The sequence below is a fragment of the Orcinus orca genome, chromosome 21 (assembly GCF_937001465.1).
Source record: "Orcinus orca chromosome 21, mOrcOrc1.1, whole genome shotgun sequence".
Classification (NCBI taxonomy): Eukaryota; Metazoa; Chordata; class Mammalia; order Artiodactyla; family Delphinidae; genus Orcinus; species Orcinus orca.
In genome coordinates, this window is record NC_064579.1 from 32,859,613 (window position 1) to 32,886,343 (window position 26,731).

A 26,731-nucleotide genomic window follows, 5' to 3' on the forward strand; every position below is an offset into this window, starting at 1 on the left:
GTGGTCACAAAGCACCAAGCTGATCTCCCTGTGCTATGCGGCTGCTTACCACTAGCTATCTGTTTTACATTTGGTATTTTTAATACAACTTTTAAAACAAAATTTTTTGAGAGTAGGTGAATTTTTAAAATATCTCAACATTCACTTGTTTGGCAAAGAAACATACTTGAGAGCCGACAGTGCTTTTTGTTACAAAGCGTCGGGGATTCTTGACACTTTTGCCAGATAATTAATATTTCTGCTAGAAGTGTTCTTTAGAAATGAGACAGATATGAAATCTGTACTCTTGATGACTACTTGATATCAGATGGAGAAAAAAATATAAGAAGAAATATCGCTTTCATAAGAATTATTGCCCCTACAAAGAAGGCTGGGCAAATTCTTGTTTCATTAATTGGTTCCTTTTACATTTATTTACGTTTGTAATAAATATTTCTTGAGTGCTTAGTACATGCAAACAGTACTAAACACATTAAAGATATAGGAGTGAACGAAGCAGATCTGTTACATTTTGTTTGAAGACACAGATGTTCAATTCCTAATTTCAAATTAAGTGATTATAATTGCTGTGTTTTTTTAATATATATTTTTATTGGAGTATAATTGCTTTAAAATGGTGTGCTAATTTCTGCTTTATAACAAAATGAATCAGTTATACATATACATATGTTCCCATCTCTCTTCCCTCTTGCGTCTTCCTCCCTCCCACCCTCCCTATCCCACCCCTCTAGGTGGTCACAAAGCACCCAGCTGATCTCCCTGTGCTATGCGGCTGCTTCCCACTAGCTATCTACCTTACATTTGGTAGTGTATATATGTCCATGCCACTCTCTCGCTTTGTCACAGCTTACCCTTCCCCCTCCCCATATCCTCAAGTCCGTTCTCTAGTAGGTCTATGTCTTTATCCTGTCTTACCCCAAGGTTCTTCATGACATTTTTTTTTTCTTAAATTCCATATATATGTGTAAGCATATGGTATTTGTCTTTCTCTTTCTGACTTACTTCACTCTGTATGACAGACTCTAGGTCCATCCACCTCATTACAAATAGCTCAATTTCGTTTCCTTTTATGGCTGAGTAATATTCCATTGTATATATGTGCCACATCTTCTTTATCCATTCATCTGATGATGGACACTTAGGTTGCTTCCATCTCCTGGCTATTGTAAATAGAGCTGCAATGAACATTTTGGTACATGACTCTTTTTGAATTATGGTTTTCTCAGGGTATATGCCCAGTAGTGGGATTGCTGGGTCATATGGTAGTTCTATTTGTAGTTTTTTAAGGAACCTCTATACTGTTCTCCATAGTGGCTGTACCAATTCACATTCCCACCAGCAGTGCAAGAGTGTTCCCTTTTCTCCACACCCTCTCCAGCATTTATTGTTTCTAGATGTTTTGATGATGGCCATTCTGACTGGTGTGAGATGATATCTCATTGTAGTTTTGATTTGCATTTCTCTAATGATGTTGAGCATTCTTTCATGTGTTTGTTGGCAGTCTGTATATCTTCTTTGGAGAAATGTCTGTTTAGGTCTTCTGCCCATTTTTGGATTGGGGTGTTTGTTTTTTTGTTATTGAGCTGCATGTGCTGCTTGTAAATATTGGAGATTAATCCTTTGTCAGTTGCTTCATTTGCAAATATTTTCTCCCATTCTGAGGGTTGTGTTTTGGTCTTGTTTATGGTTTTCTTTGCTGTGCAAAAGCTTTGACGTTTCACTAGGTCCCATTTATTTATTTTTGATTTTATTTCCATTTCTCTGGGAGGTGGGTCAAAAAGGATCTTGCTGTGATTTATGTCATAGAGTGTTCTGCTTATGTTTTGTTCTAAGAGTTTGATAGTTTCTGGCCTTACGTTTAGGTCTTTAATCCATTTTGAGCTTATTTTTGTGTATGGTGTTAGGCAGTGATCTAATCTCATACTTTTACATGTACCTGTCCAGTTTTCCCAGCACCACTTATTGAAGAGGCTGTCCTTTCTCCACTGTACATTCCTACCTCCTTTTTCAAAGATAAGGTGACCATATGTGCATGGGTTTATCTCTGGGCTTTCTATCCTGTTCCATTGATCTATATTTCTGTTTTTGTGCCAGTACCATAGTGTCTTGATTACTGTAGCTTTGTAGTATAGTCTGAAGTCAGGGAGCCTGATTCCTCCATCTCCGTTTTTCGTTCTCAAGATTGCTTTGGCTGTTCGGGGTCTTTTGTGTTTCCATACAAATTGTGAAATTTTTTATTCCAGTTCTGTGAGAAATGCCAGTGGTAGTTTGATAGGGATTGCATTGAATCTGTAGATTGCTTTGGGTAGTAGAGTCATTTTCACAATGTTGATTCTTCCAATCCAAGAACATGGTATATCTTTCCATCTATTTGTATCATGTTTAATTTCTTTCATCAGTGTCTTATAATGTTCTGCATACAGGTCTTTTGTCTCCTTAGGTAGGTTTATTCCTAGATATTTTATTCTTTTTGTTGCAATGGTAAATGGGAGTGTTTTCTTGATTTCACTTTCAGATTTTTCATCCTTAGCGTATAGGAATGCCAGATATTTCTGTGCATTAATTTTGTATCCTGCTAGTTTACCAAATTCATTGATTAGCTCTAGTAGTTTTCTGGTAGCATCTTTAGGATTCTCTATGTATAGTATCATGTCATCTGCAAACAGTGGCAGCTTTACTTCTTTTCTGATTTGGATTCCTTTTATTTCCTTTTCTTCTCTGATTGCTGTGGCTAAAACTTCCAAAAGTATGTTGAATAAGAGTGGTGAGAGTGGGCAACCTTGTCTTGTTCCTGATCTTAGTGGAAATGCTCTCAGTTTTTCACCATTGAGGACGATGTTGGCTGTGGGTTTGTCATATATGGCCTTTATTATGTTGAGGAAAGTTCCCTCTATGCCTACTTTCTGCAGGGTTTTTATCATAAATGGGTGTTGAATTTTGTTGCAAGCTTTCTCTGCATTTATTGAGATGATCGTGTGGTTTTTCTCCTTCAATTTGTTAATATGGTGTATCACATTGATTGATTTGCGTGTATTGAAGAATCCTTGCATTCCTGGAATAAACCCCACTTGATCATGGTGTCTGATCCTTTTAATGTGCTGTTGGATTCTGTTTGCTAGTATTTTGTTGAGGATTTTTGCATCTATGTTCATCAGTGATATTGGCCTGTAGTTTGCTTTCTTTGTGACATCTTTGTCTGGTTATGTTATCAGGGTGATGGTGGCCTCGTAGAATGAGTTTGGGAGTGTTCCTCCCTCTGCTATATTTTGGAAGAGTTTGAGAAGGATAGGTATTAGCTCTTCTCTAAATGTTTGATAGAATTCGCCTGTGAAGCCATCTGGTCCTGGGCTTTTGTTTGTTGGGAGATTTTTAATCACAGTTTCCATTTCAGAGCTTGTGATTGGTCTGTTCATATTTTCTATTTCTTCCTGATTAAATGTTTTAAAAGAGAAGTACAGGGTAATGTGAGAGAATGTAGTAGAGGTCAGAAAAGCATTCCTTCAGGACTTTTGAACAGAACACTGAAGGATACACAGGAATTTCCTGAGCACGGTTGGGAAGGGAGGAGAGCAGGGAACTCCAGGCAGAGGGAACGGCATGTACAAGACTGTCAGGCTAGGAGGACCTGGCTCTTCTAAGGAAACGAGAGAAGAGACGTACAGACAGAAAGCCGAACATATTCTTGGAATGGCCCAAGTAAAGAGAGTAAAGAGAAGCCATTGAAGGATTTTATTATAAGCAATAGGTTTAAAGCTTGAAAATACTTGGGTTCATATGGTACAATGTTACATCATAAACAGCTGAGGCCCAAGAAAGGAAAGGGTTTTTCCCAAGTTTCCAATGGAAGTTAGTGTTGAAGGCAGAAACATTTTTTATAAATTCCTCAGAATGTTTTCAGTGGAGGCTTATAGCTACGGGTTAATGGGCCTTGGCATCCTCTCCTGCACAGAGAAGTTACACTGGGAGGAGGGTGGAAGCCGACATAATAAGTGATGGGGAATTGTTGGGTCAAAAGTGATGATAATTTCAAAGACTGTTTTGTGTTAAAGTTCATATATATTAGTATTTGAAATCTGTAAAAGGAATATACATATATATATATATATACCACCCCCTTCCCATTTCCCCACCTCCATTAGCCCATGCATTCCTAGATATCGTTTAATTTTAATGATCTCATTTATGGGTAATAACAATAGGGAAAAAAAACCCGTAGCTGATTCACATGATTTCATGGACATTGTGGTTTAAGAAGTATTGAAATCTGGATTAAGAGGCAGTGCTGTGTCTCAGTTGAGAGTATTGGCTCTGAATCCTCACTCCCTGGGTTGAAAATATGGTTCCATATATTCTGCATTGGGGACCTTGGCAAAATTACTTAACCTCCATATTACTCTTTAGTGTGTGTATATACATATATGTATACACACACACACATACACCCAGAGAATAAGGAGAGAATTCTCAAGGATTAAAGTAATGAATGAAGTAAATTAATAAATTAATTTATTAATTTGTTATTAAGTAAATTAATAAAGTAAAGTAATTAATAAGCTTAGTGTATCTCTTGGTACATGGTAAGCACATGATAAATAGTTAGTGTGTCTCTTGGTACATGGTAAGCACATGATAAATAATACCAGTATAGGTATTATTATTAGAAAAAAACTTTAAAGCACTAGCTATATAGATAGATCTCAACAGCCATGATGAACCTGGTCCCCCAAACTTTTTATCAGTATTAAAGCGACCATCTTACCTGGATACAGAGGAGCAGAGGACGTCCCCTTACTGCAGATGTGGGAGAAAACTCTTCCCTTTAGCCAAGATAACTGGAATTTATCACAAGTAATTTATATTATGAAATGAATATAAAATATCAAGACTTACCCTTACCATCAGCTCACGCAACACACACAGGTACACAGGCATAAAAGGTTTTACAGAATAAAGATAGCTGATGTTAGCTTCTGCATAAAAAAATATGGGCTTGAGTAATAATAGCTGATGTGATACCCAACACAACTGTAAAGGTTTCTCTGTCCTTTAAATTTGGCTGTTGAAGAGAATAGAAAAACAAAGGTTGTTGATAAAAATTCTCACATTTTTTGCCAAAGCAAATTTTGATTGATGTCATTGTCAAGCCGGCTGAAGTACTTGGGAAATCACAAAACCTATGTCCTAGGCCTGTCCCTCTTCCTGGGTCATCAGGGCCACCTACTTTATCCTCTGTGTTGCACTCTGCTTTCCGTGGCAGGTGCCCATCTCGGACCCTGGTGATCCCGGCATGTCCAGCTACTAAAACTGATGGAGAAGGAGAGCATTGGCTGGAGTAACAGGAGAGACTTTTGTCCTCACCTTCTGAAATTAACCTGCATAATGTAATAGAGGAATAGGTTACTTTTCCGTTGCCTTTACAGTATGAGTCAAGCAACCATGATCTTCGGCCTTCTCTCTCCCACACAATTCTTCCCATACTTTAATACTAGGTTCCCTTCTATTGAAAACTTCTCCTAGCACCACGGCCCAGATGATTTCTCCAGCCACTGAATTCTTGAAGAAATACCTCTTTGCTTTTCTAATTTAAATTATGCTACCAAATTAACATTTCACGGGTAGGATGTATCTCTTCCCTAAATGTCAAACCTAATTTCCCTAGTGAGCCGGGATTGTGGCATACTTCTTTGCATTCGTACTCCGAATATCCAACAGAAACTTATTTTATTTTGAAGATTACAAATGTAAAGATTACGCTTTTCTTACAATGATCTAATTGATCAATGATCAGGTCACTTCCGCTCCAGCCTTCCCACCTTAAAAATGGTGGACAGTGAAGGTTACTCTGAAACCTGATAAGCCCAAGGCGTTGCTTATTGCTGTGTTTTGTCATTCAATACCTGTATATAACTTGCGCACAGACTAAAAAGAAAGTGAAACAAAAGTGTTTGTATTTACATATCATTCAGCCATGTGAAGAGAACACTATTCCTATAAACTCCCCGAAGAGAGTTTTTCACATTTTTCATATTTAAAGTGCATGATGTCAGTAAATTCACGAGTAAACACAGAGCTTGTTCTTCTGAGAAGAGCATCTCGGGGTTTAGTCTACCAAATCGTACTACATATGCCAATGCTGTTTGAATGTCGTTTAGCTGCATGCTAAGCTGGACAGAAATCTCAAGGGTCAAAGATTTGAAAATGTTTGCAGCATGGAAATCATAGAGACAAATGTTTGATGTACAGATGTGTGTACTAAAATAGGTCACGGTTAGATGAATTCATTTATTTTATTCAATCCCTTATTTGGAATTGTTTACTAGGATTGTTTTTAGCCTGTGTGATTTTGGTTTCAGTTCTACAATGAATTCAAAATGGCGTTTCAGAGTCAATATTAGCCCCAAATATAGCATATGTTTACTATGTGGATGGTAGGGGATTTATAGAAATCTCTAGGAACACTAGAATTAATTGAATCTAAAAAAAAAAGGGGATTTGCTTTTCTTTCCTCTCTCTCTCTGATTAGGTATGTTTCTGAATTCTGAGGGCCTGTCACCCTGCCAGAGGTTTGTCCAGAGTTATATATTATTTTTCATTCTCTGGTTGAGGAACTTAGTTGTGTTAACTTCCTGACACGTGTGTTTCTGGATTGTCATTAGTTTAAATTCTGACTTGTGATATGTTCTTTTACTAAAGTATTTCCCATTTGTAAAATATAACCAACTATATAACTCAGCAGTAAGCCATCACTGTTAGCCATACATTTTGAAATTTAATATTAAATATTGAAAAAAGAATAGAATAGAATACAATAGATATCTTTAATAAATGTATTCTAAAAGACAAATAGCCAGAAAGTCAGTAACACTAGAAGTTTCCAGTATATTTACTATTGGTATAATTTATTATTTTATTTATTTGTTCACTAAGCATTAATTGAGCCCTACTGGGTCCTAAGTATTATGATGGGAACAGAGATATGATCATGGCCAAGACAGATTTGGTCCTTGCTCTGGGGAAGGTGCAGTGTAGAAACCCAAACTGAGTATTCAAAGATTAAAACAAAACAATCGAGAGCTAAGGGGGCATAATGTCAAATGTTCATGAAGAGTACTATGTGAAAAAATGAAATGTGTGGAAACCTCTCTTCCATTTATTAGCCTCTTTACTAAACCACCTTCTCATCAAGCATTTCCCCAAAAGTTCATCTTGATCACAGCCTTCAGAAAACTTACAAGCTCTCCTGTGATCGTATAGCCAACAAATAGAATAAAAGGCATTCCCTGGTCTCTTGTCCAGCTGAGTACTGAATTATCAATGTATTCATATATAGAGTCTAAATAGGCCCTGAAACAGATCATAACAAAATATTCTAAAATGTTGTTAATTCAAAACATCTTAAAGCAACAGATATACTATTTTAAGTGACCAAACTAATTATGAAATAATCTCATGATGCTGAGGAACTCAATTATATATAATGAACTGCAGTAAAACTTTGAATTAGTTTCATTGATTGACATTTTTAAGGTGAATTTTAAGTGCCATGAATATTCATTTTTTTTCTAGAGAATGAATATGTTCTATCAGAATATTCACATTTGGCATAGGCTATATTTTTATTCATTACATATGTTCTGACTTTTCAGACTAAGAAAATACACAGCAGATCAAGGCAAATGTTGATAAATACAAGTCAGATTAATCTGGATTTATTTTCCTTTAGCCATATACTCTTAAAATTAGCAAAATTTAAAAATTTTATGTGGATGTTGGTTGTCATTCATATATAAAATTAATAATTAGAGTCAATATACCTATAACAGTTGCTCATACATGCTGTGAGAAAATGTACAGATTAGAGGATAATGTAGCCAAAGGCAATTTTTACATGCTTTGTAATTTTTCTACTCATATACAACGTAGGTAGTACTTTTAAGAAGTATATGTTGGTTTGTGGTTTATCATTTTAATTGTTTCATATGGTGATTTTGTTAAGTTGGTTTCAATGAGGTATAATTTACATCAGTAAAATTCACCCTTAGTTGTAGTTTAATGAATTCTAACAAATGCATACAGTCGTATAACCAACACCACAATCAGCCCCCAAAAAACCCCTCGTGACCCTTCACAGTGAGTCCCTAGCCCCTGACAACACAGATGTGTAGTCTGTCCCTATTATTTTGACATTTTCAAAATTACATGCTTAGTTTGAGATAAATTTTGAGTGTTCGGCATAGGGTACATTATTATTAATATTCATCAGTGTCATTTCTAAGAGAAAAATCATGCTCATAGATAATTCACTTTATTAATTGTTATACAGCATTGCTTCTCTAGGAACTTAGGAAAAGCACAACTAACATTTTTCCTTCAGTGTTTTTCTTTTCCACCTCACCTGGCAATTGTTGGTTTCTTCATGTGTTTCTGTTTTGTCCTTGTTTGTTGACAAACATGTTTGTTAGCTGGTGTCTGCTTCGTTAGCATACTCTTACAATATTGTTAATCTGATCGTGCACAGACCTGTTTTTAAATTTTTTTTTTTGTGGTACTCGGGCCTCTCACTGCTGTGGCCTCTCCCGTTGCGGAGCACAGGCTCCGGACGCGCAGGCTCAGCGGCCATGGCTCACGGGCCCAGCCGCTCCGCGGCATGTGGGATCCTCCCGGACCGGGGCACGAACCTGTGTCCCCTGCATCGGCAGGTGGACTCTCAACCACTGCGCCACCAGGGAAGCCCCATACACAGACCTTTTTAACTTCTTGATAGAAATCCACTGAAATCTGAACTGAAACTCTCTTGGGCTGTCAGACACATAATGAAAAAAAAAATCCAGGATCCTAAGTACTTAATGTCATACATTTTGTAAATTCTGTGGGACAAAGAGGTTTACTGATTCTTTATAAATATTTAGGCAAATTTTTAGAGAAACAGACATTCTCCTCAAATCTTTACCAGGCATTTACGGCAATTGTTCCCAATCTTTTGGCATCTGAGTCATTTTTTCACATACTCAAGATATCTGTAGCAGACTTAAGTGAATTAATAGACACAAAACAACCTTAAATAAATAAAACAATTTTTAACCCAAACCCCCTACAGCATGACAGTAGACGGTACTTCTATAGAACCACCAGCAGTTGTTAAAATATTTCTTTGGTAGCTTTTCAGCTCTGTGTAATGCTTGAGGAGAAGGTTCACTTTTATAACCAAGCAGTAAAGCTTTTGCCTATTTCAGTGGCCTGGTGTCTGTCTTTAGTAAAGCTGGTCTGCTGTCTTTTTCCTGCTCACCTCAGTGCTCCATGATTAGACAAGCATTATTAACACCATATACTCACCACTAGCATATCTGCCTTTTGCATAATTTTTACAGTTTGCAAGTGGGAGCCCAGCTGGTGCTGTGGTAAAACCATTCAATTGGCTGTAACGAAGACTTAGACCTCGGTCTTCAAACACTTTTCAGTTACTTAAGGTTCTTGAATACCTACAAACAAACTGTTTAAACAAGCAAACACCACCTAATTAAAAGGAGAACATTTGGTTTTAGTGAATTTAGTCAAGATTTATTTATTCATTTAAATCCATTATTAATTGAGCATTTTCTAAGGTCAGGGATGTAACAGTAAAAAAGCCCTCATTTGGGTTGCATTTCAGTGAGGGAAACAGAAGAGAGAAAGTAAAATAATGAGTCAATAAATAAGATAGTTCGAGATCATGATTAATGTTACGGAGGAAATAAAACTTGTAGTGAGGGTAATTGGAAAAGACACTTCCTCTAAGATGGTAACATTTTTACTGAAAGACCAGAAATGGAAAGATACAAGCAAAAGGATAAAAAATATCAAAATCTCGAAGACAGAAACATCTTAGTGTGAACAAGGAACAGAAAGCTGACCGTAGAGATAGCAGGTTGGGTGCAAAGAAAAAAGTAGACTAAGCTATTTTGGAAGGGCAGGAAAAAGTCACATTCTTCAGGGACATTGTAAAGCCTTGATGAAGAGCATGGACTTTACATACAATGAGAAATGAGTGAATGGGATGAAATGATTTAATTCACATTTTTATATCCCTCTGCGTGCTGTATGAGGGATGTGTGAGAAAAAACAAGAAGAAAACTCTATATGTATGGTGTCTGGACTGGAAGTTGGCAGGGAGGGTTGAGAGATGCTGACATATTCAAAACTTTATGCAAGTAGAGATCTAGGTCAAGGAAAGAAATGGGTGATGGGTAAAGCAAAGAACAGAGCCATGGATGGTGCTGCCATTTACAGTGTTAGAGACCCGAGGACCAAGCAAGTGCAGCGTGGTGACCAAGTGCTCCATTTGACCAAGGTTGATTTGAAAGGAAGGACTACTAGACATTTAAATGCAGAAGTCAGGTAAGCGTGTTGATATTTCGGTCTAGGTTTCTGACAGTAATGTGACCATACACGTCGTAAAGCGGTATTTCAGTGCAGAGAAGTAATAGACAAGAGGACAGACCTCAGGACTGACTTTGAGGCCCTGCAACAGAGAACCAGTGCAGGAGGAGAAAAAGCAAAAACCAGAGGTGAGATGGAAGGAAAATTAAGAGCACACAGTCTCTCCAAAAGCAATTCAGTGTTTCCAGCAGGAGGAGGTCGTCAAAGGCGTAATGCTGAGAATTTCAATAAAATAAAAGTAGAAAAGTATCACTGCCATTGGTGGGCAGACAAGAAAGAAAAAGCCATATCAGTGTGTGTTGATGAGTGAATTGGTGTGTGTGTGTGTGTGTGTGTGTGTGTGTGTGTGTGAGAGAGAGAGAGAGAGAGAGAGAGAGAGAGAGAGAGAGAGAGAGAGAGAGAGATTAGACTGGAGAAAGAGAAACCAGACAATTTTTGTTGAGTTTTCTTGTAAGCATAGTAAGGAAATGACCTGTAACCTGTTTAAAGACTGGATATATCAGAGTATATTTTGAGGCTAGTTGGAATCAGTCAGTACAGTGAGGGAGCTTAGTGATGGAGGGAAGGTTGACTTGAAGGAGGACGATTCTCAAAAAGACTAGAAGGGACTTGCATTAGATTCTTATAGGAGTAAGGTAAGATGATATTAATATAATCAATAAAATAATTTTGCCTTAAAATATAGATAGATTTTTATTTTTTCAGCATTGAGAGTGCAGAGTCCTAACCACTAGACAGCCAGGAAGGGCCTGCTAGATATTTAAATAGAAAGAGTGTTTTATTTTAATGTAGAGAAAAGCCAGAGGTTTTGAAGGAAACTTCATGGATTTGAACTCTAAATCTACCACTGGTGTGCTATGTGGGCCTGGCCTTTCTTTCACTAGACTCTGTTTCATAGTTTAGTGATAGTGCTTGTAAATTAAGTGGCACATAGTAGACCCTGAGCAAATTGAAGGTGTCCTCCAGTTAGCATTGGGTTTGTAGTTACATAGTCATATTTCATGAGTTTAATACCTCTGTTCACACATTTTCTTAATTCATTTGGCTTGGCCATTTAGGAACATTAATAGAACCTTCAAAACACTGCTAAATTCATAGATGGAATGATTTATGTAACATGTTTTAATTCTTCTGAGTGAAGCAGAGACTTCACATTGCCCTATTATCAAGTGAAATGTTTAGGTTGGTGCCATCTGTCAAGTTTGTTAAGTGACAGTTTATAATATTCAGCAAGGTCCCATGTTCCATGCACCTAATAATGTATGACCATATCAATTGGCAGCTGTGAAAAATCAGCAAAAGCCATGGCCCTTTAATTAAGCACTTCTTCAGTAAGGGCACTGCTCTGTGAAGCAAGGAAACAGACTGTACATGGCCACATTTAACACAAGGCAACTCTTTCTGTACATCTAAATAATTTTTGATATTCCTTTTAACAATTTTTCAGGATTCTTAAAAGCATTGTTTGTCCAATAGACTTTCTTAAAGCCACATTTATGATACAGTGCTTACAGAGGTAGCATTACAGTATTCTAACATTCTAGTCAACACTTGATTATCCCTTTCTAATTGCCTCTGTACAATCTTACTTTTGTTTGTTGCTAATTATATTCATATGTATTTATGTTTGTTGCTACTCTGTTTGTATCCACGTATGTTTTTTCTATTTCGTCTGGAGACACAAAGAATTTGCTGCCTTTTTCCAATTAAATATTACTTGAATGAACTTGACTTAAAAATATAGTGTGCTTGTAGTTTCACATGCAGTAGATTATATGAAGATCTTGAACTAGGACTTCCCAGCTTTTTTTACTATATTTTTATGATGTAATTTCTTGTTGTTACATGATGTCAAATTGTAGACTATTAGGGACAATCATATATTTATAAACAATTGCTAAAACTCTCTCTCTCTTTTATCTATTTATCTACCCATCATCTATTTACTCTGACTTTCTGCTGTTCCCAAAATACACCAAGTACATTTTTACCTGGTCTTAGTGGAAAACATTTTTCAAAATATACCATTGCCTCAGTATCTCACTCCTTTTGCATCTCAGCTCAGTGGTTACTTACCCTGACAATTTTTCCTTCAGAGACTTTCTGACTAGCCCCCCTCATTCTTTTCATTTTATATTCCATATGTTCTTGCTTCATTTCGTCCTGTTCGTGTTTCAGTATTTCTTGTTGGCTTTAACAGATGTTATTCCTTATTTTATCTCTTTTAGTATCCTAAATATACTCATTTTTAAACTCCTTTTCACACCTATATGTCATTTTTTTTTTTTTTTCCCCGATACGCGGGCCTCTCACTGTTGTGGCCTCTCCCGTTGCGGAGCACAGGCTCCGGACGCGCAGGCTCAGCGGCCATGGCTCACGGGCCCAGCCGCTCGGCGGCATGTGGGATCTTCCCGGACCGGGGCACGAACCCGCGTCCCCTGCATCGGCAGGCGGACCCTCAACCACTGCGCCACCAGGGAAGCCCCTGGGAGTCCACCTGCCAATGCAGGGGACATGGGTTCGTGCCCCGGTCCGGGAAGATCCCACATGCCGCCGAGCGGCTGGGCCCGTGAGCCATGGCCGCTGAGCCTGCGCGTCCGGAGCCTGTGCTCCGCAACGGGAGAGGCCACAACAGTGAGAGGCCTGTGTACCGCAAAAAAAAAAAAAAAAAAAAAAAAAAAATCCCGAATGATTTCATCTCCCAATTAATGATTTTTTCTCTGTTTTTTTTGGCATAATCTTTCTCATTTGTTTTCAGATTTTGCCTTGCAGGCTCATGTTAAGTTGAATTCTCTCTCTGCTCAGTTCTCCCTGCATCAGAGTCTAAGCTTTTATATTTACCTCCAACCAAACCTCCAGGGCCCATTTCCTAACCAAAGTCTTACATTAGTAGCTTTGGCACTGCAGTTACTCCCCAAGAATGTGACCCATTTGGAGCGGGGCACATTCCCCTTACCCCACAGGCTACATGTTCCTTGCAGGCTCTACCTCTCTGCTTCCAAACTGTGTTGCATTTTAATTGTATCTTTGCATCATGAAGATAATTTTGTTACGGGTGATCACATATTTTAATTCTTAAATTGCATTTTTTACTCTTTCATGTGTTAATTCAGAGTAGCATAATGGAGTGAGGTATCACACATGATATTGCCATGGTATTTTGTCCTTAAATCCATTCGATTAATATTTTTATTAGAGTTCAGCTATGAGGCAAGATCAGCTTCTAGATGCTGAATTAATCAAGTTCCTTATTCTTAGAAAATTACTTTTTGGAGGAGAAAGATAAAAATTAAACAAATTAAAATGAGTGTTATGAATTAAAAATAAAACAGAAGATAGAGGGTGAGAAGGGGATGCTGTTTTTAGTAGGGTAGTAAGAAGAGAACTCTCTCATAGCAGAATATTAAAGTAGGGATATGACTAATGTGAGTAGTGAGTCAAGAGGTAGCTGAGAAAAGGTATCTGAGAAAGAGAAACCAGCAAATGCAAAGGCCCTGTTCAAGGAACAGCAAGGGGTTAGTTTCCTTATTATTCTAAACAACTCATTTCATTAATGTAGTTTAACAGCTTTTTTCTCAAAATTTCGTTCAAAACAATGGTTAGCTGAACTTCTCGAAATGCCCTTTTGGTGTGTCTGTGTTAAGTTATTCTCCTGTGCTTAAATTATTTTTTGATCCTAAGAGTTCCAGATCGCTTTTACCCATGTTATGGCATTCATCTCTGTAGTATGTCAGAATCTTTTTAGATTCTATGCTGATTCTGTTTATGTTACTTTCTTTTTTGTCCATATATTATACAAATATCTTATCTTTGGGGAAATGCAGTTTAATGACCCTACAAAGTATCACCTTTTTAAAACATTTTACAATGTACATATACATACATGGTACTGATGTTAGTAAGGAAAAAGTAAAGTCTAACCTATTATTTCACTATGAAATTCAGTAGTATATATAGTATATTTTCAGTTGATTTCAGATTTGTTTCAGCATTTTTCAGATCTACCTTAAAAAGTGCTTTATCTCATGGACTCAAATCTGAAAATAATATAGTTATATCCAAGACGTAGCACAGCAGGGAGATGAGGAAGGTGGATTTTGAAGTCTGACTGTCAGGATTTGAATTTATCACTTTCTTGGCAGAGAGGACATTATTTCTCTATCTGTAAGATACAGATAATAATGGTGCCAATCTGATAGAGCTGTTATAAAGATTAGATGAATTAATAATCATAACCCTTAAAAAAACACGACATAACAAGCACATTAATCATGTCTGCTAAAATCTAAAAATAGTTCAGTATCTGACCCAGTATTACAAGTGATAAGGCTTTATGTTAATTTGAAGTCTATAGTATTTGTAACTATAAGGTTCCACTGTTTTATTTTTTACTGTCTGTTTGTTTTAGTTATGAGTATAATGGTGAACTTAGAAATATGATACAAATGTTCAGTGATAGCCCAGGTTATTTAAATAAACAAGAAGAGGAGTTTACAGGGTGATTTCCATTGGCTTTCATTGTCTATAGCATGATCAAAGGACTGTGGCGGTGCCTACAGAGTGAACTCAAAAGAATTAGCTAATTTATTTATTTTATTATGATAAATTGTCTTGTGTGTAAGAAAAATCTTTGAATTTGTCACCCATAGTAAAGTCACACACAGTAAATGCATCTAAATTGGTGCCTTAACTGAAATATTTACTTGTAAATTAAAAATTTTCACTTATCTTTTCTTAGAACACATATCAGTGACACTGACATCCAAAAGTAGAGCTGCCTTTGAGAAAGAGTAATGGTCTGTAGGTTTCTGTAGTGAAGTTATAATACTGGTTATAACCAAGGTTGTAATACTGACTATCTTAGTGACGTTAACATCTTAAATCTCCCAGATTCAATCTCTTCAACATTACAAGAAAGGGTCTGTCCACTTGATTTCTAAAATTCTTTCTACCTTGGAACATGAAACCTCTAGGAGAAAGTGAGAAGATTTGCCAAACCCGTTTAACTAGGTTATAAAATAACAATAAACTATTCCATGCATAAATTTTTGAATATGAATCAATGACTTCATGTCCTGATAAATAGTCCTAAAAAACCCTTAAATTCTTTAATGATAGTGCATTTTTTTTATGATAGCAAATATGTTCTGAGATTAATTCCAGAACAAGGGATTAGGTTATGAGAAAAAAGATAGATTTAACATCTGGTATCTAGGGTTTAGCCTAAGAGACTTTTCATTTATTTTAATAGACTTTTTTAGAGCAGTTTTAGGTCCACAGCAAAATTAAGCAGAAGGTACAGGTGTTTCCCATATATTCCCCTGCTCTACACGTGCAGAATCCCCCTTATCAATATCATTTACCAGAATGGTAGACTTTTTACCAAGGATGAAGCTATGTTGACACATCATAATCACTCAAAGTCTATAGTTTACCTTAGGGTTCACTCTTGATGTTGTACATCCTATGGTTTTGGATAGATGTGTAGCATAATCCATCATTATAATATTATACAAAGTATCTTCACTGCCCTACAACTCCTCTATGCTCTGCTTATTCATCTCTCCCCCCCTCTCCCACCCCTGGCAACCACTGATCTTTTTATGGTCTCCATAGTTTAGTGTTTTTCAGAATGTCACAAAATTGGAATCAAATGGTATATGACCTTTTCATCTTCACTTCTATCACAGAGTAAAATACAGTTAGGTCTCCTCTATGTCTTTTTATGGTTTGATAGGTCATTTCTTTTTAGTGCTGAGTGACATTCCATTGTCTGGATGTACCACAGTTTACTTATCCACTCAACTACTGGAGGACATCTTGGTTGCTTCCAAAATTGGCCAATTATGAATAAAGCTGCTATAAATATCCATATGCAGATTTTTGTGTGGACGTATGTTTTCGTTTCCTTTGGGTCAATTCCAAGGAGTATAATCTGTGTCTTATGATGAGAGTATGTTTAACTTTGTGAGAAACAGCCAACCTGTCTTCCAAAGTGGCTGTACCATTTTGCATTCCCACCAGCAATGAATGAGAGTTCCTGTTTCTCCAAATCCTCAACAGCATTTCTTATTATCAGTGTTCTGTATTTTGGCCATTCTGATAGGTGTGTAGTGGTATTTTATTGTTTGAATTTGCATTTCCCTGGTGAAGAAACTTTTTAAAATGTAGGAGTTTATGAGAACGTAAATGAATCTGTGAAAACAAAAAACTGGTAATACAATTTATGCAAGTTGTGTTAAGTCCTGACAAAAAAGCAACACAGATAAAGATCATTCATAAAATATTTAAGTGAACTGAACATTTTTTTGTTTCATGTTTCTTATTTATAAATTCATGTGCATGTGATTGAATAGTCAAATATTTCTAGCCTGGAAACTGAATTGTTTTCCTTCTTCAAGCCAAATCACTTACTTCTAGATTGTTCTCTTGTACATTGTATTCCTCATCCACAATGACAGTCAGTTCATGGATCAAAAGTGTTAGAAAGTAATCAGGAGATTGCGTCAGTTTGGAAAATATAATTCTTTTGTCTGGTGCAAGTTAAACTCTAAACAATGTGGACATAATTGCTGGGTATTCTGTTTCCTCTTTTAAGTCTGTGTTTATATTTAGAGTGTAGTATTTAAGTAGCACCAACTCGGATAAGGAGAGAATTTTAATTAAGGTGGCTATATCTTATCATTTCCAGCTTCTAGAGGCCACCCACATTCCTTGGCCCCTGACCCCTTTCTGTTTTTGAACCCAGCAATGGCTGGTCCAATGTTTCTCACATCGCTTCACTCTGACTCTGCTTCTTCTGCCTCCCTCTTCCACTTTTAAGGACTCTTGTGATTGCGTTGGTCCCACTCGGATAATCCAGGATGATCTCATATCACCTTAATTCCACCTGCAAACTCAATGTAACGTGACATACCCAGGGATTATGATGGAGATATCTTTGGGAGACCATTATTCTGCCTACCAAAGATGTCTTGTTTGGGGTTATCTGTAAGAATGCAAGGATATATATCCTATCATGGTGGTTTATACAATCAAAGGGTTTATATTTCTCACATAACAAAGAGTCCAGTGATAAGAAGTCTGACATACATTCCACATTGTTATCAACATCACAGGCACCTTTTTACCCCTCTACCATTGGACGTGTGTGTTCACCTCTATTCAATGTGTTCTGAGTGACTTCTGACCATTGACCACAGCCAGGTCACATGGATACGTCTTGCTGCAAAGTAGCCAGGAGACATTCCTACTTTTCTGTAGGCACGTTGTCACCCAGGACAAAAATCAGGACTCTGTTAGTGTGAAAGATAGGAAGGATGTTGAGTCGGCAGTTAGTATTGTTTGCTTCTTTACTTATAGACACATGATAGGATAATCTCATTGAGGCCCTTGGGGAAAAATACATTATCTGTGATATAGTGTGCCTGTAAAATAGCTTCAACTTTAATACAAAGAAATACCCGCCCCCCAACATTTTAAAGTCTTTTATTTTCGTACTTGGTATACTAAGTGTCTTAAATGTAAAGTTCTTTTTTCTTATCAAGCAGTAAATTATTTTCTAAACATGTGCTCCGTATCTTCTGCTCCAGTGATTCCCAAAACAAAAGTGTGCAAGAAAACCACTGGGGAACTTAACTGAAATTTTAGGTTCTCTGTTTCCACCAAAGATACTGATCCACAGGGGCTGGCATTTTTAAAAAGCACCCCAGGTATTTCTGATGCAGGTGGTCTACAAACTGTGCTTTGATGCTGTTACCAAAAAAAAAAAAAAAAGTCCTCGGTGAGCACACCTGCACTCAATTTAACATGTATTTATTGAGTACCTGCTATGGAATCTGTACTAGACATTATGAGGGATATAAAAAAACAGGAGATCTGATGCCTCTTCTTAAGGAGCTTCCGGCTTCCAGGGAAGCAACTGCATAGACCCATCTCCAGATGCTGTAATGTGAGAAAAATCATGAGAAGAACAGCAAATGGCCTCGTAAGCTCATTTACCTGTAAAGCGTCCAACATGGTTAACCCTTAATATTTATTTGTATGATTATCTGATTAATTACAGTCTTTACCACTAGAATATAAGCACTCTGAGAGCAGAAAACATGTTTTCTCACCATTGCATTTCCTGTAAGTAGCAAAATACTTGTCTCTTTGTAGGAATGCAATAATATGTGATAAATACCCTTCAAATGAAAATTGTGCTGTGTGTGCTCGGAATAAAGTTGAAGTTTATTCTGGTTTATTAATTTCTCTTTATAAAAATGTTGCCAACTCAGTAGACTAAATACTATAATGGCAGTCTTAAAGCCATTATAACTGTTATTATAACTACAGCTGTTAAAACACACACACATGACTCAAAAACCCAGATACCAAAAATGGAAGGGTCACTCTATGGTGGAATGGTGAAATCCCTGGTTACTAATCAGTGCACAGCAATACCTTCCTTTTACTTTTTTGAACCATGCTCTTAATCCAGTATTTATTAGTGTTTCTTAAGGGTCTTCCTGGATAGTAAGTAGTGTGCAGTTATAAAATACCTGAAATCATTGACTAATTTTTATGTCAATGTAAGTCAAAAGTCAGCTTAATATAATTTTTTCATGCTCTCATTGAAAATTAGATAGTTGTGTTATGATGCCACAATATAAAAGCCATGCCTTTTATGATGAAAATATATATCTTTTAATTACTTCTCGTATTTTTCTTTTCACTCCTTCTCTTCTTTACCATAAGAGTCACTTTAAAAAATTAGAGTCAGCTCAAAAGATAGTGAAAATGATAAAAGGAAAAAGGCCTATGATCTAATAATAAAAATTAATGTTATTTAATATATATAGCTAAGAGATATGATGACAAATGAGGGAATATGATAACTATAAATCAGTACCTGCAGCGGTATGTATAAAAGAGAAGGAAGATTTATTTAAGCTGGCTAAGGTCTTAGAACAAGGAATAATGATCTGAAGATTTAAAAAGATAAAAAATTTAAGTATAATGAAAAATGTTTCTGTCACCGAGAACAATTAGAAAGAAGAATCTTCTTCCGTGTAGACATGAGTGCTTAGAAATGATCAAAAACAGACAAGATAAAACCTTTGGTGACCTAATAGAAAAGCCGCTTTATAATGTCCTACTTCCTGGTCTGGGTAGGACTTTCTTCTATAATACATCCTTAATCACTTGAAAAAGAAATTAATGATCCATGAAATGGGAATTCTTATTTCAATAGGTAGGTTACTCCACAGACTTTGAACGAATCTGTGGTTGAGGCCAAAACTCCCATTACCTCCCTAGGTCCTATATTTCTAAGTCACTGCTGTTTCCTTCCAAAATATCCTTTTTGTCCTCTATTTTCTGTCATGGGAATGATTAATTCAGGACTTCTTTATAAAAGCAAGCAAGTGTAAAAGCTTTCTTTATTTCACTTTATATTTCGTATCTATATATGTGTATCTACCTACCTTCCTACGTACCCACCTATCTGTCCCTGTTTATCACTAAATATTTTAGTTCTTCCCCAGATTGAATAAGGTTATGCTATGATGTGTGACGGAATATAGGTACAGGTTTACAGTGATTTCTTTCAAATTGCTTACTTCAGTATCTCCATAGAGATCTTAATATTGTGGCTTATATGTTAAGTAGTTTGGATCAAATGATTACCAAGTTTTCTGAGTTGATTAATGTGTGCACACAAACACACACACGTGTGTATATCTCTCTGTATCATCTGTCATCTATAATTACTTTTACTTTAATCTTTTTTCCCACAATATAATATATATTATATATGGTGATCTGAGAGTCAAAGAGTAATATATATTGTCAGTGCCTTCAGTGTTTTAAAAATACTAATTTCATAGTGGTGTGTAAGTTGAAATAATGAGTGACTCAAGACTAAGGATTCAGCTTCCTGTGAAGGTGCAACGGAAGTGCACGAGAAAAGTCAGAATAAGAGTGTTAGCAATGGAAAGAGTGCAGACAGGAGCATTTGATTTTTGTTTCAAAGGAAGAACCCATAGAATCATGGAATTAATTATTGTTGGGAGATCTGCAGCGAAAAAGAATCAAACAGAGCTCCAAGCTCTAGACTTGTTACCTGGTTAGAATAACTAAGACAATACGAGGATGGGAAGTTGAGTGGGGAGATGGATACATCTGTTTTGATATTTGGATATTTGCTTTTATTGTATATAAAATGAGTTGGCTGGATACAGCCTTTCACAATATTCCTTAAACATTTGTTTGGCCTTTGTCTCTATTTAAGCAAAATTTTAAATTATTAAATCACAACAATTCTCCAGGGCCTAATTACTAATGAGCACGAAGATAACCATTTCATTTACTTTTGCTCTGTATCAAAGAACCACATCTTTTCATATATATATACACTATATATTATACATAAAATGTGTATATAAAATATGTATAAATAAAATGTGGTTCTTTTATATAAAAGACGATATAGACCTTCGATATGCTATATAAAAGATCATAGAAGCACTGCCATCCTAAAGTAGATCGTAAACTTAAGTTGCCTTTCTGCTGCCCCAATTCTGTTGCTCTTAGTAGACTCTTAGTTACTGTCTGTCGAGTCCTATTTACTATCAGTCTTTTAAGAATCCTGAATCTATCCTTTAATTTCAGAATTTTCATAGGTTTAAATGACTAGGAATTCATGGTTCAAACAGCCCTTGCAGATTCTAGTAGTCAAGGAAATAAATGGTTTCATTCTGTTTGAATTCTCAGAGGGTTCAATTCTGGAGTTTTGTTTACTTGCAGTTTCACCATTGTAATACTCTTCCCTTTCGGCATCATTCTTTAGTCTTCAGTCAGGCATGTCTCCATCTTAGCAGGTCTTCTGCTCATCCTGAGCTCCCAGAGAGAAATACTTGTGGTGTCTTTTAGAAAGTTCTAATCATCTTCTCCTTCTCATCCTTCTCCTTGTCTTTTTCTCAAATAAAACCAAAAGAAAAAAAGAAAGAAAGGAAAAGCAACAGAAATTCATCTCTTCTATAGTAAATGCAAGCTTGGCCAAACTGTCTAACTGTCCCTTGCCTCCCAGAAGGTCCAAAGTTGACCCACATTATTATTATGGTTGGTATTTGCAATACTATCATTTTTATTTTGTTCAAAAGACCATCTTTATGTTATGGCCCTTCATTTTATTAATTTTTAAACCTTATACTAATTTTAGTATAATTATAACATTTCAGATACATCAGTTTATTTTTTCTTTAGACATTTCACATAATTTATATATTTTTAACACTTAGAAATAAACCCAAACCTAACACCATGCAACAGACTAATAAAGAAATAGTAGCTTTTTAATTCCAAGGTATAAATTGAAATAATCACAAATATACTCTAGTGCATCATGTTTGACAGATCAGGTAATACACAGTATATGAAAGGTATCACAAGTTTTCACTTCTTTGAATGTTGTTAATCTGGTATTATAGTCTTCAAAGCACAGATACATTAATTTGTGCTTAATGAACTGAATATGGTGAATATGCCATGAATTGTTCAATGGTTTTTTATACTGTTTAACATTCTGTGTGAAAGAAGATGTGTATGTACACACACACAGAAGCAGACCTCTGTGTATTAGTGTGGTATGATTAGGGGTTTCAATTCCAAAGCATTGTTACATATCTACTTAGCTTTTTCTGTAGTTAAGAAAAAAAAAAAGTTGTCATTTGAAGGGTTATCTTAATAAATCATGGAAAATCTGAAAGAAGCTGAAATCATGAACACTTTGTGATAAATACTTTTATGAAAGAATGTATTAAGAAATGAAAGATTCATATCAGATTCTGATAAAAGAGAAACAAATTCAGTCACCCAGTATATTTAATAAGAAAGCACAAATGTTATCTGTACATTAGTCACTGGTAATATTTGTTTGTTTTTCTTAAAAGAAGAAGCTCCTACAATACTTGCGGGTAGCAATTGTTCATAGGGTTTGCAAGTATCATTTCCTCTGGTTAGATATTGTAATATCTTTTCATCTTGCTCTATGAGAAATCCTGAAAGTAACTTTTAAGCTCAAAGGTAATTTATGAGAACCCATTATCTTTTTTCTCTTTTCATTAAACTTCTGATTTGAAGAAGAAATATTAATAGGATGATAGCTTCCTATATTCTCTCTTAAGGAGACCTTTTTGGGGGTGAAGTGAATGAAGAAAATAGACACAGATAAAGCCTTTCATTTATGGAGAGAAAAACGAAGTAAAAGAAAAAAATTAAAGCAGTCAGTGCTTACCTGATCCTTTAAATATTTAAATTTTCAGAAAAGGCATTTGGAAATTTTAACCCTACCCACTGCTCTAAATCTTTAAAAGCTCTAAGTGCAAGAAAATATTTAAATAAAAATGTGTAGGTCTCTGTTAACAATCAGAGAAGCTTTCATATATGTGTTATGAGAAAACATTGGTTACATTGCTTTAAATCCCTAAAAAAAGTCATAAATAGAAAACTAGAGATACTTATAATACTGTTTTCGGATAACGAGAATAATTATTTAACTCTTTGATACTCCATGGGGATAAGAATGAGGGCTGGAGGCGGATGGTCCTGGGTCCCAATCTTTCTCTGACATTTTTGATAAAGATGAACTTGTGTGAGTTACATATATATATATATATATATATATAAATTTAGTTTCTCCATTTGCAAAATGAACAATATCCATTTTTATAATTGTCACACATTTCTGTCAACAGATTAGATGTTTAAAGTAGGTTTCCTTATTATTTTATTACAATAGTTACTTTCCAATATAATTCCCAGCCCTGTGGATGTTAGAAACTTCACATCCGAAAATCGGGGATTCAGACCACATCTATTCTGCCGGGATTGCATCTAAATTCTGGCGGGCATGGGGCCAGCCAGTTGTAGGATCTGGGGTCAGAGCTGCTCCTCGCTGGGGCTCCTCTGCGGGGCATATAGGCAGAGGTCAAGAGGATTCCCAGGAGCTATAGTCAAACTGTGAGCACATTTCCACCATTAGGAGTTAAGTAGGAGCTCAGAGGTCTTTTGTCTTCGCAAGACTTCTCTTTCCTTTCAGCAATATTCACAGCTGCCTTGGAGTCCTCAGGACTCAACCCATTTGACCCTTGAGCCCTGTGTTTTAGACTGGGTTCCCTAGAAATGACTCTGTGGTGGTGAGTTGAGTGCAGAAGGGGACTTGGCCTTGGGCAGTGCTCTCAGGAGATACACCTGTAAGGAGGTGCAGAAGGCAGGTGGGCAGAAGAGGCTTGTCTGCAAAGTGACCGCAACTGATTCTCCCGGGAACTCTGCAGCTGGGATGGACTTCCAGAGTTGTCCCGCGCTGGGACCGTGAGGCTGAGTGTCGGGCCTTGGCCAGTCATCGGCCGCAGGCCGCCCTTGGGAGGGGGTGTAATACCAGGAGAGGCAGTTCTCTGTAGCTGGGGGCTAATCCCAGCGTGAGACCCAGTAGTATGTCCTCAGAGGCTGACACTCCTCGCAGCTGGGGGACGGGTGTGTTGACTGACATGAAGAGCTTTATGGGCTCCCAGTATATACAACAGTGCACTCCTTGAGCCGCTCAGACCCATTTGGTTCTTGAAGTAATTTTTCCCACCTAGGAGGAGCTTCTCCGGCATTCTGGTTATTCTTGTTCCTTAGGAAATGTATAAGAAAAGTGCGATTGCAGAGTCTTTGTTTGTTTTATCCCTGCTGTAACCTCACCATCAGAAAGGTGCCTGCAACTTGGTAAGTGTTGAATAGGTATTTGGTATATGAATGGATCAATGAAATCACATGAAGACCTGCTAAGATATTCCCGTTTCCTCTGGTCCTTTGATGATCCGTTCATAGCGGTGATTGTCCCAGCCCGTCTCCCAACCGCACGAACCTCAGGTCTTAGTGTTGTGGGATCCTGCTGCTGTCTGTAAACCTTTCTGAGCTGGGTCTAGGAGGTGAGTCAGATGTGGAGATAGTGCCCAGTGTGGAGATTGCTGGGAACCTGCCAGATCTGTGGCTTCCCTGCAGGAGGGAATTTGCTTCTCCCTGGTCTTCCTCCGCGCCTGTGCTCTATTTGCTGTCCTTCTGCCTCTACTCCTTGCATGTGGGTCATTTATCAAGTCGGGAATTTAGTCTTTATCTCGTCTAGTATCAAGAACCTAGCATTACAAGAGCCTAAATTTTGGAATTTGAAGTGTTTTTTTTTCCCATCTTTCATCTCTCTTTTGGTTGAGGCAATGAATGCTACGGAATAAATTGGTGGAAGGTGACAGGGTATAAAGAAATGCAAGAAGGGGAGGGATAGCATCATATCACAAAATCTTATCTCACTGTGCTCCTCACAGAGTTGTTTTAGATTCAGATAATACAATAAATTTAAGGTGCTGGTTTTCTAGTAGTAGTAGTAACGGTAGCAGTAGTATTTAATTTCTTCTTCAAAAATGTGAAACCGCATGAAAAAATAATAACACTGTAATAACTTTTTCTCCCTGTGGTCATGATATGTGTTAAGTTAAAAACAGACTTATGGGGCTTCCCTGGTGGCGCAGTGGTTGAGAGTCCGCCTGCCGATGCAGGGGACGCGGGTTCGTGCCCCGGTCCGGGAAGATCCCACATGCCGCGGAGCGGCTGGGCCCGTGAGCCATGGCCGCTGAGCCTGCGCGTCCGGAGCCTGTGCTCCGCAACGGGAGAGGCCACAGCAGTGAGAGGCCCGTGTAACGCAAAAAAACAAAAAAAACAAAAAAAACAGACTTATGAAAGCAAAAAAGAAACAATTCTTAGCAATAGAGGGCACGAAGTAGTTATTTTGGTTGTTGTTCATGTTCTGCTTGGTTTTTGTTTTGAGACTGCACATTTAAGACTAATAAAGTCAGTGAAAACTTTCCAAAGTAAAAACCTCAAAATTTCTTTAATGAATTGAAGGTTTAAGTCAAGAGCGTTTTTAAATGTTCGCTATATAACTTAACTAAAGAAGCCAAAGTTTCATGTCAAGTATAGTTAAGGAGAAACATGAGAAATAAATGTTGATCTCAGTTGATTTAATCAATATTGTAGTGATGTGCATTTTCTGATGATGTTTAATTTATCTCTGAATGGCTACCATGGATTTTTTTCCAGGATTGTGATAAATTAGATGTTACAATATGAAAAATTATACAAATCACTTTATATGTCATTATTAATTGGGTGTTTCTCCAGCAGACAAGCCAGGCTCATTTGTTGGAGTGGAATACCACTGCTTAATGTATCTAATAATGTGTTCTAAAGGATGAAATTACTCACAAGGGAGAGCCTGAAGAAAAGATCAATGAACTTATATTAGTGTAAATTATCACTGATTAATGAATGCAACATGGGGGATTGAAGTTTACTTAGAATTTAAACTTACTGGCAGTTTTGCAAGTTTAAATAGGATAAGCATGCCAAGTATTGAAAACATAAATTATAATAATACAACTTTTATACGTGATAAACTCCTGACAAATTATAGTTACATTAGAAACTTAGGAATTAAGAAGTATACATATATATATATATATATATATATATAACATAGATAAGAAATATTAATTTAAGATAACTTTGAGTATGGGAAAAAAGTCTATATAAAAGTATTTGTTATGTACTTCTCCCAGTGTATAATCTGCACCAAATTAAGGTAAAAATGACTGCTTTGAATAGGAACTAGTAGCTTCAAAGAGTTTAGTGTAGTTTTCAAGTGTATCTAAATTCTCTTATGCAAGTAGATCATGCCAAGAGAAATAAATTAATTAAAATGTTTTAATTTAATTAAGCAGAGATTAAATGGAGAGATAAATGAATAAAATGTTTGTTACTATCTTTCAGTTTTTTTGAAAAGTAATAATAATCTCACCATTGTACTGGGTTGGCCAAAAAGTTTGTTCGGGTTCTTCCGAAAGATGTTACAGAAAAACCCGAAAGAGCTTTTTGGCCAACCCAGTAAATGGATAAGATGACAATCTCATCACGGTAAATAGGATGACTCAAAGACAAAAGGGTAGGTCTGGGTTCTCTTGACTAGGCGTTTACTTCAGAGAAGCAGTCTTCACTAGCTGATTCCGGCTCTATCCTGATATCCCCAGGGATTGGTGATGTTCAATATGGAAGGTACGGATTTTATAATGAGAATATTAGAGCTTGATGTTGTCATAGTAGACAACTGCCTTGTGTGATGAGTAAGGTCCTGCTTCTTTGAGTGTTTTAGGGTGATGTTGGTTGTAATGACTGAGGATTCTATACTCAATGGGCAGTTTCAAGGAGATGCTAATTTATCAAAACGTTTTGTGGTTAGGAC